This window comes from Coregonus clupeaformis, chromosome 34 (genome assembly GCF_020615455.1).
Source record: "Coregonus clupeaformis isolate EN_2021a chromosome 34, ASM2061545v1, whole genome shotgun sequence".
Classification (NCBI taxonomy): Eukaryota; Metazoa; Chordata; class Actinopteri; order Salmoniformes; family Salmonidae; genus Coregonus; species Coregonus clupeaformis.
The window spans coordinates 42,100,371-42,120,499 of record NC_059225.1 but is presented as its reverse complement, the minus strand read 5'-3'; positions in this window follow the sequence as shown (position 1 = coordinate 42,120,499).

Here is a 20,129-nt window from a genome sequence, read left to right as displayed (position 1 = left end):
AGATGAAGAGGATCCTGAGAGACAAACGCATTGAATATGTGCTGCTCTACCCGGCCCCTCTCCAAGTCCGGCATGGTGGAAAATAAGCTAGCTACACTGACCTAGAGGAGGCCCACAAAGTAGCCGAGAGGATTTTTGAAAACTGATCAGCGACAGGATGAGCGGTGAAAACGGGACATTTACCTAGCTTACTAACTTACTGGGAACGCTGCCACTAGAAAACCAAAGTCTGGTTGACTTGGTGCGTTCTACAGCACATTATCACTGAAAAAACAAAGACTGCATGGAACTTATTTTGAACTAAACTCATTGAAGCTGGGTTACACTGGATTTGTGCTTTTTACAGCACACATTTGGCTGGTTCACTAGCTAACGGGAAACATTTTTGTTGGAAAACAAGAACTGGTTTGACATTTCTTATTGACTCTGGGTAACATTGGCCTACTGGATTTTCTCTACTTTTACCCTCCTAAAGCCTTACTCTAGTCCTCTACGGTCCAATCCTTATGGTCTTTTGCAAACCTCAGCCTAGCTCTTCTTTGCTACTCATTGATGAAGGGCTTTTTTCTAGCTTTGCATGACTTCAGCCCTGCCCCTAGGAGCCTGTTTCGAACTCGCCGTGCACTTCACCCCAGCTTCCGTTTGCCATTCTTTTTGTAGGTCACTTGATGTCATCCTACGGTTGTTGAGTGACATTCGAATGAGTTGGCGGTCATCCCGGTCAGTAGAGAGTCGTTTTCACCCTCTGCCGGTCTGTAGCTTTGTTGTCCCCAATGTCTGCTGCTTGACCTTGTTCTTATGAACCGCCGTCTTTGAAATTTTAAGGATGGAAGCAACCTGACGCTCACTGTATCCCTCTGCCAGTAAAGCCAGAATTGAACCCTTCTTTTCCTCACTCCAAATTTTCCTTTTCAACTCTTTTGGCATGTTCAATTGTTATTATTTGATTAATATTATTTTTGAGGTACTATTAGCACTGTTTTTACCATCCAGCTGGTCCTATTGCAAGAGGATAGTGATGACCACAGCAGTGGTTTTTATACTTTCCTCATTAAATAAGATTTGGTTCAGGTAATCACCTAATCAGTACCTAATTCAGTAGAATGAGGTGTGCCTGTGTTGGAATTCAACATACACTGGAATAGAATGGCTGTCATGCATGTAGAGATGCTGATTTAAGAAAAATGTGCAGTGGTCTCTTAATTTTTTCCACAGCTGTATAGGCTAAAAGGTCTCATGACAGTAATGTTGAGTCATGATAACCTCTTTATTTTAGCCCGAATCTACCTACCCTTTCCTTTGTTTTATTTGATTTCCTGTAGTATAATAAACAGCAGCATTACTGATCCATCTGTTTTAGTGTTTAGTGTTATGTTTGGCTACGTAATGGGCACATTTAAAGTGATAGTCCACCCAAATATTAGTAACTTTTTATTTTTGTTGGATCATAACTGAAGTCTCATACCTGGTCCTTGTGTGTGTATATGTGTGTGTGTGAGGAAATGGGGCCGTTAAAGGGATAGTTCACCCAGTATTACTTTTACTTCTACTTTATTTACATTTTCTTATTCATTTTATTCTTCTCCACTTAACTAACCTAATGGCCGACACAGTCCTCAGTGAAGGTCACTTGATCAAGCTCTCATTCATAAATTCCTAATCTCTTTCTTTACCTAGTTAGTTTATTGCAAAGAAGGGCAATTAAGAAGATTGTTCACCCAATGTATATTATCTAGGCTATATTTTTCATGTGTACGCTATTTCAGTGATTGGCAAACCCGACAATAGTTAACAGCTAACGTCACACACACAGTATTTTCCTATTTAGGCCTAGTTTATAGCGAAATGGGTCAATTAAAGGGCCCGTCCGCACAAGGGTATATACAGTGGGGAGAACAAGTATTTGATACATTGTCGATTTTGCAGGTTTTCCTACTTTCAAAGCATGTAGAGGTCTGTAATTGTTATCATAGGTACACTTCAACTGTGAGAGACGGAATCTAAAACAAAAATCCAGAAAATCACATTTTTTAAAGTAATTAATTTGCATTTTATTGCATGACATAAGTATTTGATCACCTACCAATCAGTAAGAATTCTGGCTCTCACAGACCTGTTAGTTTTTCTTTAAGAAGCCCTCCTGTTCTCCACTCATTACCTTTATTAATTGCACCTGTTTGAACTCGTTACCTGTATAAAAGACACCTGTCCACACACTCAATCAAACAGACTCCAACCTCTCCACAATGGCCAAGACCAGAGAGCTGTGTAAGGACATCAGGGATAAAATTGTAGACCTGCACAAGGCTGGGATGGGCTACAGGACAATAGGCCAGCAGCTTGGTGAGAAGGCAACAACTGTTGGCGCAATTATTAGAAAATGGAAGAAGTTCAAGATGACGGTCAATCACCCTCGGTCTGGGGCTCCATGCAAGATCTCACCTCGTGGGGCATCAATGATCATGAGGAAGGTGAGGGATCAGCCCAGAACTACACGGCAGGACCTGGTCAATGACCTGAAGAGAGCTGGGACCACAGTCTCAAAGAAAACCATTAGTAACACACTACGCCGTCATGGATTAAAATCCTGCAGCGCACGCAAGGTCCCCCTGCTCAAGCCAGCGCATGTCCAGGCCCGTCTGAAGTTTGCCAATGACCATCTGGATGATCCAGAGGAGGAATGGGAGAAGGTCATGTGGTCTCATGAGACAAAAATATAGCTTTTTGGTCTAAACTCCACTCGCCGTGTTTGGAGGAAAAAGAAGAAGGATGAGTACAACCCCAAGAACACCATCCCAACTGTGAAGCATGGAGGTGGAAACATCATTCTTTGGGGATGCTTTTCTGCAAAGGGGACAGGACGACTGCACCGTATTGAGGGGAGGATGGATGGGGCCATGTATCGCGAGATCTTGGCAAACAACCTCCTTCCCTCAGTAAGAGCATTGAAGATGGGTCGTGGCTGGGTCTTCCAGCATGACAACGACCCAAAACACACAGCCAGGGCAACTAAGGAGTGGCTCCGTAAGAAGCATCTCAAGGTCCTGGAGTGGCCTAGCCAGACTATTGACCTGAACCCAATAGAAAATCTTTGGAGGGAACTGAAAGTCCGTATTGCCCAGCGACAGCCCCGAAACCTGAAGGATCTGGAGAAGGTCTGTATGGAGGAGTGGGCCAAAATCCCTGCTGCAGTGTGTGCAAACCTGGTCAAGACCTACAGGAAACGTATGATCTCTGTAATTGCAAACAAAGGTTTCTGTACCAAATATTAAGTTCTGCTTTTCTGATGTATCAAATACTTATGTCATGCAGTAAAATGCAAATTAATTACTTAAAAATCATACAATGTGATTTTCTGGATTTTTGTTTTAGATTCCGTCTCTCACAGTTGAAGTGTACCGATGATACAAATTACAGACCTCTACATGCTTTGTAAGTAGGAAAACCTGCAAAATCGGCAGTGTATCAAATACTTGTTCTCCCCACTTTATATGTGTGTGTAGCTGTCTATATACTGAACAAAAAATATAAATACAACATGTAAAGTTTTGGTCCCATGTTTCATGAGCTGAAATAAAATATCCCCAAAATTGTCCATATGCACAAAAAGCTTATTTCTCTCAAATTTTGTACACAAATTTGTTTACATCCTTGTTAGTGATAATTTCTCATTTGCCAAGATATTACATCCACCTAACAGGTGTAGCATATTAAGAAGCTAATTAAACAGCATGATAGTTACACAGGTGCACCTAGTACTGGGGACAATAAAAGGCCACTCTAAAATGTGCAATTTTGTAACAACACAATGCCACAGATGTCTCAAATTTTGAGGGAGCGTTCTATTGGCATGCTGACTGCGAGGAAATGTACACCGGAGCTGTTGACAGAGAATTGAATGTTCATTTTTCTACCATATGGTGGGATGAGTCGGACCGTAGAGTGATGGAAAAGCAGCCAACAAGTGCTCAGCATATGTGGGAACTCCTTCAAGACTGTTGATAAAGCATTAAAGGTGAAGCTGGTTGAGAGAATGCCAAGAGTGTGCAAAGCTGTCATCAAGGCAAAGGGTGGCTACTTTGAAGAATCTTTACACTTTTTTGGTTACTACATGATTCCATATGTGTTATTTCATAGTTTTGATGTCATCACTATTATTCTACAGTGTAAAAAATAGTAAAAATAAAGAAAACCCTTGTATGAATAGGTGTGTCCAAACTTTGACTGGTAGTGTAAAGTGCCTTCGGAGAGTGTTCAGACCCCTTGACTTTTTCCACATTTTGTTACGTTACAGCCTTATTTATTCTAAAATGGATTACATTTCCTCATCAATCTACACACAATAAATACATCATTATGACAAAGCAAAAACAGTTTTTTTTTTTATTTAAGCACATGTATTAAAAATAATAAACAGAAATACCTTATTTACATAAGTATTCAGACCCTTTGCTATGAGACTCGAAATTGAGCTCAGGTGCATCCTGTTCCCAATAATCATCCTTGAGATGTTTCTACAACTTGATTGGAGTACACCTGTGGTAAATTCAATTGATTGGACATGATTTAGAAAGGCACACACCTGTCTATATAAGGTCCCACAGTTGACCGTCCATGTCAGAGCAAAAACCAAGCCATGAGGTCGAAGGAATTGTCCGTAGAGCTCCGAGACAGGATTGTGTCGAGGCACAGATCTGGGGAAGGGTACATAAAAATGTCTGCAGCATTGAAGGTCCCCAAAAACACAGTGGCCTCCATCATTCTTAAATGGAAGAAGTTTGGAACCACCAAGACCCTTCCTAGAGCTGGCCGCCCGGCCAAACTGAGCAATCGGGGGAGAAGGGCCTTGGTCAGGGAGGTGACCAAGAACCCGATGGTCACTCTGACAGACCTACAGAGTTCCTCTGTGGAGATGGGAGAACCTTCCAGAAGGACAACCATCTCTGCAGCACTCCACCAATCAGGGCTTTATTGTAGAGTGGCCAGACAGAAGCCACTCCTCAGGAAGGCACATGACTGCCCACTTGGAGTTTGCCAAAATGCACCTAAAGACTCTCAGACCATGAGAAACAAAATTCTCTGGTCTTATGAAACCAAGATTGAACTCTTCGGCCTGAATGCCAAGCGTCACGTCTGGAGGAAACCTGGTACCATCCCTACGGTGAAGCATGGTGGTGGCAGCATCATGCTGTGGGGATGTTTTTCAGCGGCAGGGATTGTGAGAGTAGTCAGGATCGAGAGAAAGATGAACAGAGCAAAGTACAATGAGATCCTTGATGAAAACCTGCTCTAGAGCACTCAGGATCTCAGAATGGGGCGAAGGTTAACCTTCCAACAGGACAATGACCCTAAGCACACAGCATGGTGCTTGCAACGCCAGGGTTGTGGGTTTGATTCCCACGGGGGACCAGTATGAAAAAATGCATGCACTCACTAACTGTAAGTCGCTATGGATAAGAGCGTCTGCTAAATGACAAAAAAACAACAACAAAAAAATGAATGTCCTTGAGTGGCTTAGCCAGAGCCCAGACTTGAACCCGATCTAACATCTCTGGAGAGACCTGAAAGTAGCTGTTCAGCGACGCTCCCCATCCAACCTGACAGAGCTTGAGAGGATCTGCAGAGAAGAATGGAACTCCCCAAATACAGGTGTGCCAAGCTTGTAGCGTCATACCCAAGAAGACTCGAGGCTGTAATTGCTGCCAAAGGTGCTTCAACAAAGTACTGAGTAAAGGGTCTGAATACTCATGTAAATGCGATATTTCAGTGTTTTATTTTTGCTTTGTCATTATGGGGGAAAAACTATTTAATAAATTTTAGAATAAGGCTGTAACTTAACACAATGTGTTAAAAGTCAAAGGGTCTGAATACTTTCCGAATGCACTGTATGTATAATTGACATTGAGATAGTAAAGTAATCTATCTCAGTGTAAGAGTTGCGTACTGGTGAGTAAATATAGTATCTTTAGGGTGTGTAAACCTCCAAATCTCACACAGGCCATAATCCTTAATAAAAACATTAACTGCCTTTGCTGAATTGCTCACAGGTGCAATCTTATCTGAGGATCGGTCTAATCTTGGGTCCAGGGCCAGATTAAAGTTCCCTCATATGATGATTTCACCATTTGTACCACATAGCTTCAGGAAGAGCGATTGATTTTTTTTTTAAATCATCATGGTTTGGAGCATATAGATCAACCAGAGTGATCACTTTAGAAAAGATTCTACCTTTGCCAATTATGTATCGTCCTCCAGCATCACTCTCAACCTTATCAGGTAGGAAGGGAACTTTTTTGTTTACCAGAATACAGGCCCTTCTTGAACTTGATGTAAAGGAACTTTAAAAAATCTGACCTCCCATCATCCTCCCTAACTTCTCATGTTCTTTTGCACATAAATGAGTTTCCTGTAAAAAAAACTAAAATATGACTTGTGCTTCTTAAGGTAGGTGAGGACCTTCTTCCTCTTAATTGGATGATTTAAGCCATTAACATTCCAGGATAGAAATTGTATAGGCGTGGCCATTGTTAAATATTCAGATATTTAAAAAAAAATTAAAGCAGTCTATTATTCACAATGGAGTAAGGTAGTGTGTAATCAGTGAGGCATACAGTTGTTATATGGTGAGTTACTTAGCATTGGTGTGTATACAGTACAAGTATGGTATCATAAAAACTTTTACCACAGTAAATAGAAACATAACAAAGTAGAGGTACAAACCCCCAACCCTCTTCCCCAAACGAGAAGGGTTAAGTACCCTAGACAGTATACAAGAAGGTTTGTGATCAGCAACTGTTAAAGCAACTGGACAAGCACTTGTATAGGGAGTCATGGTCTTGCTAACAGGTTTCAGTGTGTTTTAAAGTCAAAATGTCCATGTCTTAGAAAACACAAAAATTGGGTGTTAAAATATAAAAGTATTGGTACCGCAATAATCCTCTAGAGGGTAGCTTTCCATTGATAAGCAAATAATAATCCAAATTAATAGATAGAGACTGGATATATGATGTCAGTTATTGACTTCTGCTGGATCTCTCCTTAATTAAGATATATTAATATATACAGTGGGGGAAAAAAGTATTTAGTCAGCCACCAATTGTGCAAGTTCTCCCCCTTAAAAAAATGAGAGAGGCATGTAATTTTCATCATAGGTACACGTCAACTATGACAGAAAAATTTTGGGGAAAAAATCCAGAAAATCACATTGTAGGATTTTTAATGAATTTATTTGCAAATTATGGTGGAAAATAAGTATTTGGTCACCTACAAACAAGCAAGGTTTCTGGCTCTCACAGACCTGTAATTTCTTCTTTAAGAGGCTCCTCTGTCCTCCACTCGTTACCTATTAATGGCACCTGTTTGAACTTGTTATCAGTATAAAAGACACCTGTCCACAACCTCAAACAGTCACACTCCAAACTCCACTATGGCCAAGACCAAAGAGCTGTCAAAGGACACCAGAAACAAAATTGTAGACCTGCACCAGGCTGGGAAGACTGAATCTGCAATAGGTAAGCAGCTTGGTTTGAAGAAATCAACTGTGGGAGCAATTATTAGGAAATGGAAGACATACAAGACCACTGATAATCTCCCTCGATATGGGGCTCCACGCAAGATCTCACCCCGTGGGGTCAAAATGATCACAAGAACAGTGAGCAAAAATCCCAGAACCACACGGGGGGACCTAGTGAATGACCTTCAGAGAGCTGGGACCAAAGTAACAAAGCCTACCATCAGTAACACACTACGCCGCCAGGGGACTCAAATCCTGCAGTGCCAGACGTGTCCCCCCTGCTTAAGACAGTACATGTCCAGGCCCGTCTGAAGTTTGCTAGAGTGCATTTGGATGATCCAGAAGAGGATTGGGAGAATGTCATATGGTCAGATGAAACCAAAATATAACTTTTTGGTAAAAACTCAACTCGTCGTGTTTGGAGGACAAAGAATGCTGAGTTGCATCCAAAGAACACCATACCTACTGTGAAGCATGGTGGTGGAAACATCATGCTTTGGGGGTGTTTTTCTGCAAAGGGACCAGGACGACTGATCCGTGTAAAGGAAAGAATGAATGGGGCCATGTATCGTGAGATTTTGAGTGAAAACCTCCTTCCATCAGCAAGGGCATTGAACATGAAACGTGGCTGGGTCTTTCAGCATGACAATGATCCCAAACAAACCGCCCGGGCAACGAAGGAGTGGCTTCGTAAGAAGCATTTCAAGGTCCTGGAGTGGCCTAGCCAGTCTCCAGATCTCAACCCCATAGAAAATCTTTGGAGGGAGTTGAAAGTTTGTGTTGCCCAGCGACAGCCCCAAAACATCACTGCTCTAGAGGAGATCTGCATGGAGGAATGGGCGAAAATACCAGCAACAGTGTGTGAAAACCTTGTGAAGACTTACAGAAAACGTTTGACCTGTGTCATTGCCAACAAAGGGTATATAACAAATTATTGAGAAACTTTTGTTATTGACCAAATACTTATTTTCCACCATAATTTGCAAATAAATTCATTACAAATCCTACAATGTGATTTTCTGGATTTTTTTTTCTCATTTTCTCTGTCATAGTTGGCGTGTACCTATGATGAAAATTACAGGCCTCTCTCATCTTTTTATGTGGGAGAACTTGCACAATTGGTGGCTGACTAAATACTTTTTTCCCCCACTGTATATATATATATATATACAGTGAGGGAAGAAAGTATTTGATCCCCTGCTGATTTTGTATGTTTGCCCACTGACAAAGTAATGATCAGTCTATAATTTTTATGGTAGGTTTTTTTGAACAGTGAGAGACAGAATAACAACAACAAAATCCAGAAAAACGCATGTCAAAAATGTTATAAATTGATTTGCATTTTAATGAGGGAAATAAGTATTTGACCCCTCTCCAAAACATTACTTACTACTTGGTGGCAAAACCCTTGTTGGCAATCACAGAGGTCAGATGTTGCTTGTAGTTGGCCAGCAGGTTTGCACACATCTCAGGAGGGATTCTGTCCCACTCCTCTTTGCAGATCTACTCCAAGTCATTAAGGTTTCGAGGCTGACGTTTGGCAACTCGAACCTTCAACTCCCTCCACAGATTTTCTATGGGATTAAGGTCTGGAGACTGGCTAGGCCACTCCAGGACCTTAATGTGCTTCTTCTTGAGCCACTCCTTTGTTGCCTTGTCCGTGTGTTTTGGATCATTGTCATGCTGGAATACCCATCCCCGACCCATTTTCAATGCCCTGGCTGAGGGAAGGAGGTTCTCACCCAAGATTTGACGGTACATGGCCCCGTCCATCGTCCCTTTGATGCGATGAAGTTGTCCTGTCCCCTTAGCAGAAAAACACCCCCTAAGCATAATGTTTCCACTGTAACTCCACGAGGTGAGAACTTGCATGGAGCACCAGGCCGAGGGAGATTGACAGTTATTTTGTGTTTCTTCCATTTGCGAATAATCGCACCAACTGTTGTCACCTTCTCACCAAGCTGCTTGGCGATGGTCTTGTAGCCCATTCCAGCCTTGTGTAGGTCTACAATCTTGTCCCTGACATCCTTGGAGAGCTCTTTGGTCTTGGCCATGGTGGACAGTTTGGAATCTGATTGATTGATTGCTTCTGTGGACAGGTGTCTTTTATACAGTTAACAAACTGAGATTAGGAGCACTCCCTTTAAGAGTGTGCTCCTAATCTCAGCTCGTTACCTGTATAAAAGACACCTGGGAGCCAGAAATCTTTCTGATTGAGAGGGGGTAAAATACTTTTTTCCGTCATTAAAATGCAAATCAATTATAACATTTTTTTACATGCGTTTTTCTGGATTTTTTTGTTGTTTTTCTGTCTCTCACTGTTCAAATAAACCTACCATTAAAATTATAGACTGATCATTTCTTTGTCAGTGGGCAATCGTACAAAATCAGCAGGGGATCAAATACTTTTTTCCCTCACTGTATATATATATATATTGCTGAATATTGGCGGGAACTGGAACTGGAACTCGCTATCGTACAAGTCGATCCAGAGCATCCCAAACATGCTCAGTGGGTGACATGTCTGGTGAGTATGCAGGCCATGGAAGAACTGGGACATGTTCTTTTTCCAAGAATTGTGTGTTAATTAGCTTATTAACAAAACATTCCAAAATGACCACAAAAAAAGGTGAAAGAGAAATGGGAGAGGAATCATGGAGCCCAGACCACTGAAAATCAATGGTCTGAAATTAATTAGCAATCCCAGATAGTTTACATTGACACAAGATGCAAGCTTTGTCAGTACAAATTATTTCATAGAGCTTATCTTACACCTGAAAGAATCAGCCTCTTTAAAAAAAGACTTGTCCCCACACTGCCTTTGCTTCAAAACAGAGACGGGTACTCCATTACACATGACATGGACCTTCCCTAAACTTGAACAATGGTGGCTGGGGATTGAATGTACAATATTTTACACAAAGTCCTTCATAGGGAAATTCATCTAACTCCCATGATGACAATCCTTTGTGATTTATCCAATTTACAACTCCCTTCTCAGAGATTTAAGAATTTCCTTAGCTTAGCTATGACTGTGGCCAAAAGATGTATAACTTTTAAGTGGAACCATGAGGATCCTCCCAATATCACCCAATGGACTAATGAGGTCAGTTCTTGTATGCCACTAGAAAAAATTCCGTATGATATGATAGGTAGCTCACAGTCCTTTCATAGAACTTGGGATTCCTGGATAGAATACATAGAGTCATTATAAACATTTGATCATGGTTGTGTGTATGGTATGTGAGTTGAGGTAACATCTAGGCTTTACAACAAGGTGGTTGATGACGTGGAAGGTGGAAGCATGGTAGGCACAGCTTGTACCATGAATTAATCATAAAAATTGAGGATAAGCTGATAACTGTGAAACAAACATTCTGAATAATATAGAGAACCTTTAACTATTTATTGATCAGCATTTTGATATGCTCGAAAAAGAATCAGATACGTCAAAGCGAATAAGAGATTATTTTTCCTCGAGCTCTGCTTGCGAAACTGAAGGGAAGCTGCCGTCTAAAATTAAAATTGTAACATTGGATGGGGACGTTATTATAACTATGTCTCCAGAAGATAGAGCATTACTTACAAGCATGAGCGAGCACTTAAAAAAGCTGGATCTATTGCCTGGGCTACTGGGGGAGGTTGACGCCTTAAAAACTGGAATGGATTACAGTAATAAAATGCTGGAAGGAATACGAGCGGAAAATAAGATATTGAAAACTACCGTGGACTCCCTAAAAGACACTACAGAGAGGCTACGGTATGATAATAAAACAATGAAAGGCAAATTACTTGATCTAAAATGCAGAAGTATAAAGAATAATATTGTTATAATGGGAATAAAGGAGGATGAAAACGAAAACTATCAGTCAACGGAGGAAAAAGTGAAGGTGTTCATGAAACGTAATCTCAAAATGACGGACAAACAGGTGTATACAATTTATTTTCAAATGGCTCACTGTTTCGGTGGCAGAGGGGAAGGAAGGCCTCGTCCGATCGTAGCTGTGCTAACTCACTACAAAATGAAAATTGCCTTGTTACAACAGGGTAGGGAACTGAAGAACACCCCGTTCTCAATTAATGAACAATTTCCCAATGAAATAGTGGAGAGATGACGTGCCCTGTACCCCACTTTTAAATGGCTCCGAGCAGAGAAGCAGAATGTTTGTCTAGTGGTTGATAAATTGTATGTAAACAACCAAATGTTCAAGGACTCGAAGAATACAACGTGGCTGTGAGTGATAGCTACCTCCTGCTGAAGTAGTCCCGATACACATTTTTTACAAAAACATTTTTTGCATGATGGACTCTTTTATTTTTTTTATTTTTTTTTCATGCAGTATGGAACCGTGGACTATGTGGACTTAAAATAAGGTTGGACTTATGGTAAAGCAAAATGGGCATGATGAACTTATCCTTTTTTATTTAGGCAATATGGAACTTTGGACTATATGGACTTAAAATCAGGTTTTGATTTAGGGAAAGGCTAAGATGGGTAAGGCTGACCTTTTTTCTTTTTGATTGTTTATTTATTTAATTTGAAGATTGCACAGTAGTACATTAGAAATACCAAGTTTTTTTTTTATATATGATATGGCCTAATTGTAGAGGTCGGGTATATTATGACTTAAAAGCTGTTATATAGTGCGGCCCTTGTTCCCGGATGTGAATTGGAACGGTTAGCTTTTAAGATAAAACGTAATAAACATGAATAGATCTAATGTAGGGCTAGGATAAAGGATTATAGAATTAAAAACCTGTCTAGGTTCTCTATTGGAGAAGGCCTATACGATCCTAAAATAATTGTTGTCATTATCCTTTTACATTAAAAAAATTAATCTCAATATAAAAATGCATTATTGTTCCGAAACACATCGGCAAATGGATTGGGTATTGTCAACAGGGTTGTTGTCTCTATTAGTGTGTGGCGGGCTGGTTAACACTGGGATAAACAGATTAAAGTTAACGGTAGAACCAACACAATAACTGGCTTATGGAAGCACTTCTCTAAGCGAGAGGTATATTATATATGTTTAAGCAGTGAGGCCCGAGGGGGTGTGGTGTATGGTAACGTGGAGTGCCTGGATGCAGGCCTTGGCCGTGTTGTGTTGGCAATATACCACAAACCCCCAAGGTGCCTTGTTGTTATTATAAACTGGTTACCAACGTAATTAGAGCAGTAAAAATGAATGCTTTGTCATACCCGTGGTATACAGTCTGATATACCACGCCTCTCAGCCAATCAGCATTCAGGGCTCGACCACCCAGTTTATAATTCTATATAAGCTATTTATGCTACCTTTTATATTGTTGATCCTAATGATATAGGCCTAGGTGTAAAACAGCCGAGGTGATAGAGCAACGACCCTGGAATAAAAATAAAATGTGTGTGGGTGGAGAGAGGGTTGGTTTTACAGGTTTACTCCCTCTGGATTGTCAGTACTGCATGTATTCTTGGCTATCGTGCCATGGCTGTGTCAGGGTAGATTGTAAGTTAAACTTAGGTATTCCTTTATGGGAATTGTGATGTCTAAGACAAATTAGCGGTCATTAGAATCTATGTTCCTTTTTACTTCTTCCTTTTTTGTCGGAAAAAAATGATATAATGACGACTACATGAAATATGTCTTGCATGTACAGTGGGGAGAACAAGTATTTGATACACTGCCGATTTTGCAGGTTTTCCTACTTACAAAGCATGTAGAGGTCTGTAATTTTTATCATAGGTACACTTCAACTGTGAGAGACGGAATCTAAAACAAAAATCCAGAAAATCACATTGTATGATTTTTAAGTAATTAATTTGCATTGTATTGCATGACATAAGTATTTGATACATCAGAAACGCAGAACTTAATATTTGGTACAGAAACCTGTGTTTGCAATTACAGAGAACATATGTTTCCTGTAGGTCTTGACCAGGTTTGCACACACTGCAGCAGGGATTTTGGCCCACTCCTCCATACAGACCTTCTCCAGATCCTTCAGGTTTTGGGGCTGTCGCTGGGCAATACGGACTTTCAGCTCCCTCCAAAGATTTTCTATTGGGTTCAGGTCTGGAGACTGGCTAGGCCACTCCAGGACCTTGAGATGCTTCTTACGGAGCCACTCCTTAGTTGCCCTGGCTGTGTGTTTCGGGTTGTTGTCATGCTGGAAGACCCAGCCACGACCCATCTTCAATGCTCTTACTAAGGGAAGGAGGTTGTTGGCCAAGATCTCACGATACATGGCCCCATCCATCCACCCCTCAATACGGTGCAGTTGTCCTGTCCCCTTTGCAGAAAAGCATCCCCAAAGAATGATGTTTCCACCTCCATGCTTCACGGTTGGGATGGTGTTCTTGGGGTTGTACTCATCCTTCTTCTTCCCCAAACATGGCGAGTGGAGTTTAGACCAAAAAGCTATATTTTTGTCTCATGAGACCACATGACCTTCTCCCATTCCTCCTCTGGATCATCCAGATGGTCATTGGCAAACTTCAGACGGGCCTGGACATGCGCTGGCTTGAGCAGGGGGGACCTTGCGTGCGCTGCAGGATTTTAATCCATGACGGCGTAGTGTGTTACTAATGGTTTTCTTTGAGACTGTGGTCCCAGCTCTCTTCAGGTCATTGACCAGGTCCTGCCGTGTAGTTCTGGGCTGATCCCTCACCTTCCTCATGATCATTGATGCCCCACGAGGTGAGATCTTGCATGGAGCCCCAGACCAAGGGTGATTGACCGTCATCTTGAACTTCTTCCATTTTCTAATAATTGCGCCAACAGTTGTTGCCTTCTCACCAAGCTGCTTGCCTATTGTCCTGTAGCCCATCCCAGCCTTGTGCAGGTCTACAATTTTATCCCTGATGTCCTTACACAGCTCTCTGGTCTTGGCCATTGTGGAGAGGTTGGAGTCTGTTTGATTGAGTGTGTGGACAGGTGTCTTTTATACAGGTAACGAGTTCAAACAGGTGCAGTTAACAGATAATGAGTGGAGAACAGGAGGGCTTCTTAAAGAAAAACTAACAGGTCTGTGAGAGCCGGAATTCTTACTGGTTGGTAGGTGATCAAATACTTATGTCATGCAATAAAATGCAAATTAATTACTTAAAAATCATACAATGTGATTTTCTGGATTTTTGTTTTAGATTCAGTCTCTCACAGTTGAAGTGTACCTATGATAAAAATTACAGACCTATACATGCTTTGTAAGTAGGAAAACCTGCAAAATTGGCAGTGTATCAAATACTTGTTCTCCCCACTGTATGTAATGGACATAAAGAAAAGGTCTTGCGATATATATATATCGTTTTCTTTTCATTTCATCCATTTTTTGGGACAATTGGATCCAAAGAACCGAGCAGGCTGGGCTGACATGCTTATAGCCTTGCTAGGACTTTCTAAATATGAGCATGAATTTCTAATATTGTGTTGTTATTATTACTGTTAATATGATCTACTTTTGGTTATTTATTTATTTTCTGACTGTTTTCCATGTTATTTGGTTAGTTCTCTTAAAAAGCACGCTCATAGATATGCAATAGACCTACGGGGCTTTGAATGTGTTAGTGAAGGGTGGCAGTATTGAATTATGTTATCATGGGACTGCCCATTTTTCCCTCTGGCCTACGCCAATTGGCATTCTCTCAACCAGCTTCATGAGGTAGTCGCCTGGAATGCATTTCAATTAACAGGTGTGCCTTGTTAAAAGTTAATATGTGGAATTTATTTCCTTCTTAATGCGTTTGAGCCAATCAGTTTTGTTGTGACAAGGTAGAGGTGGTATACAGAAGACAGCCCTATTTGGTAAAAGACCAAGTCCATATTATGGCAAGAACAGCTCAAATATGCAAAGAGAAACAGTCCATCATTACTTTAAGACATGAAGGTCAGTCAATCCGGAACGTTTCTTCAAGTGCAGTCGCAAAAACCATCAAGCATTATGATGAAACTGGCTCTCATGTGGACCGCCACAGGAATGGAAGAACCAGAGTTACCTCTGCTGCAGAGGATAAGTTCATTAGAGTTACCAGACTCAGAAATTGCAGCCCAAATAAATGCTTCACAGAGTTCAAGTAACAGACACATCTCAACATCAACTGTTCAGAGGAGACTGGGTAAATAAGGCCTTCATGGTGGAATTTGTCACACCCTGATCTGTTTCACCTGTCTTTGTGATTGTCTCCAGGAGAGCGGCTGCCCGGAAGTTACTCCAGCTTCGGCAAGAATTCCGCAGTGTGGCAGACTATGCAGTGGATTTCTGCATGTTGGCAGCTGAGTGTGCCTGGAACCCGGAAGCGCTGTTTGACACATTCCTGCACGGAGTATCGGAGGAAGTTAAGGATGAGCTTGCAGCCCGGGAACTACCGATGGATCTCGACTCACTCATTGCCTTGACTACTCGGATCGATGGGCAACTATGTGAACGAAGGAAGGAGAGGAAGTCCGATTCCACCTCGCCTCCGAGGCATCCCGGAAGTCCCAGACTGCGTCATTGCCGAGAGAACCCGAGGTACCCGAGTTCCCCAGAGAGTCTCCGAAGTCTGCCGATTCACCTCTTCCCGAACCGATGCAACTAGGCAGAGCTAGGCTGTCTCCAGCCGAACGGCAATACAGGCTTCACACGAAGAGTTGCCTGTATTGTGGGATTGCTGGTCATTTTTTGTCCACCTGTCCACTAAAAGACCAGGCTCACCGGTAGGAGCGAGTACTCTGGTGGGCCATATGGATAACTTTTCCTCTCCCCTTATTCACACCCCCTTTCATGCCATCGTGCTGTGGGGGAACCAGTCGAAATCTCTCCGGGTACTCATCGACTCTGGGGCTGATGAGAGCTTTATGGACGCTACCCTGGCGTCTGAGCTGGTTATCCCCACTCAGCCCCTCTCCATTCCAATGGACGTTAGAGCACTGGATGGGCGCTCTATAGGCCGGGTCACCCACAATGCCACCCCCATCAACCTACGAGTATCAGGGAACCACAGCGAGACAATCCAGTTGCTGCTAATTAAGTCTCCTCAGGTTCCCATGGTATTGGGTTTCTCTTGGTTCCAGTGACACAACCACTTCATTGACTGGTCTACTGGTGCCATCATGGGCTGGAGCCCGTTCTACCAAGGTCATTGCCTGAAGTCAGTGCAGCCTTCCCCGGGAAGTCTTCCTGGGGGCTCGGAAGTTGCCTCGGACTGCTCCGCCATTCCCACGGAGTACCATGACCTCCGGGAGGTGTTCAGTAAGGCCCGGGCTACTTTGCTTCCGCCGCACCGACCCTACGACTGCGGAATCAACCTTCTCCCAGTCACCACTCCCCCCAGGGATGACTGGACTCGCTGTCGGATCCGGAGACCAAGGCTATGGAGACCTACATTGAGGACTCCCTAGCTGCCAGGTTTATCTGTCCTTCTGCCTCTTCTTTGTGGAGAAGATGGACAAAACCTTGCGCCTGTGCATCGACTACCGGGGCCTCAACGACATCACAGTGAAGAACCGCTACCCACTACCACTCATCTCTTTGGCCTTTGAGTCGCTCCAGGGGGCCAACGTGTTCTCCAAGCTGGACCTACGGAACACCTACTACCTGGTGCGGATACGAGAGGGGGACGAGTGGAAGACTGCCTTCAACATGGCCAGCGGTCATTACGAGTATCTGGTCATGCCATTTGGCCTTACCAATACTCCAGTTGTGTTCCAGGCCCTGGTTAATGATGTTCTCTGCGACATGTTGAACCGGTTCATCTTCGTCTACCTCGACGACATCCTTATCTTCTCCCATTCCACCGAAAAACACGTGCTCCATATCCAACAGGTCCTACAACGCCTCATGGAGAACCAGCTTTTTGTGAAAGCGGAGAAATGTGAATTCCATCGCTCCACCATCCCCTTCCTGAGTTACATCATCGCTGCAGGGAGTGTATAGATGGATCCCGGGAAGGTGAGAGCGGAGGTGGATTGGCCCCAGCCTACATCCAGAGAGCAGCTGCAACGTTTCCTGAGATTCGGCAACTTTTATCGCCGCTTTATCCGGGGTTACAGAACCCTGGCTTCCCCCCTGTCTGCACTCACCTCTCCCAAGGTTCCGTTCACATAGTCCCCAGCTGCTGACCGGGCGTTCCGGGACATCAAAAACCGTTTCACCAATGCTCCCATCTTGGTTTATCCTGACCCGTCCCACGAGTTCGTGGTGGAGGCTGATGCTTCGGATGTCGGAGTGGGGGTGGTCCTGTCCCAGCATTCGGCCCTGGACCTCAAGTTACATCCCTGCGCCTTCTTCTCCCATCGCCTCAACATCACGGAGAGGAATTACGATGTGGGGACCCTGGCCTTTGTGCGACAACGCTATTGGTGGCATAACATGGTTCCTGGCGTCTCCGCGTTCATCGCCGCCTGCACGATCTGTGCGCAGAACAAGACTCCTCGGCAAGTTCCGGCTGGTCTCCTCCAACCTCTGCCTGTTCCTCACCGTCCCTGGTCTCACATATCACTGGACTTTGTCACGGGTCTTCCCCCGGCTGATTGCAACACCGCCATCCTGACTGTTGTGGACCGGTTTTCCAAATCCGCCCACTTCATTCCTCTCCCCAAGCTACCCTCCGCCAGCTCATGGTGCAGCACATCTTCCGGATCCTTGGACTCCCAGTGGACATGGTATCCGACGGGGTCCTCAGTTCTCGTCCCAGTTCTGGAAGGTGTTCTGCACACTCATTGGGTCATTGGCCAGCCTGTCCTCTTGTTTCCACCCTCGGTCCAACGGCCAGTCGGAGCGAGCCAACCAAGACCTGGAGACAACTCTGAGCTGCCTGGTCTCCGCCAACCCTACCACTTGGAAACAGCAACTAGTGTGGGTCGAATACGCCCGCAACACCCTTCCCTGCTCTGCCACAGGTCTTTCACCCTTTGAGTGTTCCCTGGGTTATCAGCCCCCGCTCGCAAGAGGAAGAGGTCGGCATACCCTCGGCCCAGATGTTTGTCTGCCGCTGTCATCATACCTGGAGGAGAGCCCGGTCGGCTCTTCTCAAGACCACCTCCAGGTATCGATGACAAGCGGACCGCCACCAGACCCCGGCTCCCCGGTATCATCTCGGGCAGAAGGTATGGCTGTCCAACCGAGATGGGTGGAGTCCCACAAACTTTCCCCCTGGTTTATCGACCCTTTCCCAATCGCCAAGATCATTAGCCCTTCTGCTGTTTGTCTTCTGTTGCCCCATACCCTCCATATACATCCCACTTTTCATGTGTCTAGGATCAAACCCATGTCTCACAGCCCTTTGTCTACTGAGCCTGCATGCCGTTCTGTACCTTGTCACACCACCCTGTATTATTGACCTCTGCCTGCTCTGCCGTTCTGTACCTTTTGGACTCTGATCTGGATTACTTACCTCTGCCTGACCTTGACCTGTCGTTTGCCTGTCTCAGTTTTTGTAATAAACTTTTGTTACTTCGACATCGTTACTTCTCCTGAAAAGTGATAGAATTGCTGCAAAGAAACCACTACTAAAGGACACCAATAACAAGAAGAGACTTGCTTGGGCCAAGAAACATGAGCAATGGACATTAGACCGGTGGAAATGTGTCCTTTGGTCTGGAGTCCAAATTTGAGATTTTTGGTTCCAACCGCCGTTTTTTTGTGAGACGCGGTGTGGGTGAACGGATGATCTCCGCATGATTTCCCACCGTAAAGCATGGAGGAGGAGGTATTATGGTGTGCAGGTGTTTTGCTGGTGACACTGTCTGTGATTTATTTAGAATTCAAGACACACTTAACCAGCATGGCTACCACAGCATTCTGCAGCGATATGCCATCCCATCTGGTTTGGGCTTAATGGGACTATCATTAGTTTTTCAACAGGTCAATGACCCAACACACCTCCAGGCTGTGTAAGGGCTATTTTACCAAGAAGGAGAGTGATGGAATGCTGCATCAGATGACCTGGCCTCCACAATCCCCCGAACTCAACCAAATTGAGATGGTTTGGGATGAGTCGGACCACAGAGTGAAGGAAAAGCAGCCAACAAGTGCTCAGCATATGTGGGAACTCCTTAAATACTGTTGGAAAAGCATTCCAGGTGAAGCTGGTTGAGAGAATGCCATGAGTGTAAAAAGCTGTCATCGAGGCAAAGGGTGGCTATTTGAAGAATCTCAAATTTAAAATATATTTGGATATGTTTAACACTTTTTTGGTTACTACATAATTCCATATGTGTTATTTCATAGTTTTGACGTCTTCACTATTATTCTACAATGTAGAGAATAGTACAAATAAAGAAAAACTCTTGAATGAGTAGGCGTTCTAAAACTTTTGACCGGTAATGTATGATAATCTATTGAGCTCACAAGCAACGAATGAATCTATTATTATGGTTGGAGATTGTAATACGGTTTTAAGTACCTCAATGGATCGTAAAGGAAATCACACTACAAACTATCACCCTCAAGCACTTAAGGAGATCATGAATATCATGGATACAGTGGATATATATATGGAGGCTGAAAAACCCTGACCTAGTGAGATATACATGGAGGAGGCTTAATCAAGCTAGCCGTCTTGATTACTTCCTGGCCTCATTCTTGCTGGCATCAAAAGTAAAAAAATAAGTATTAATAGGAGACCGAATGCGATAGGACCACCATCTAATTGGCC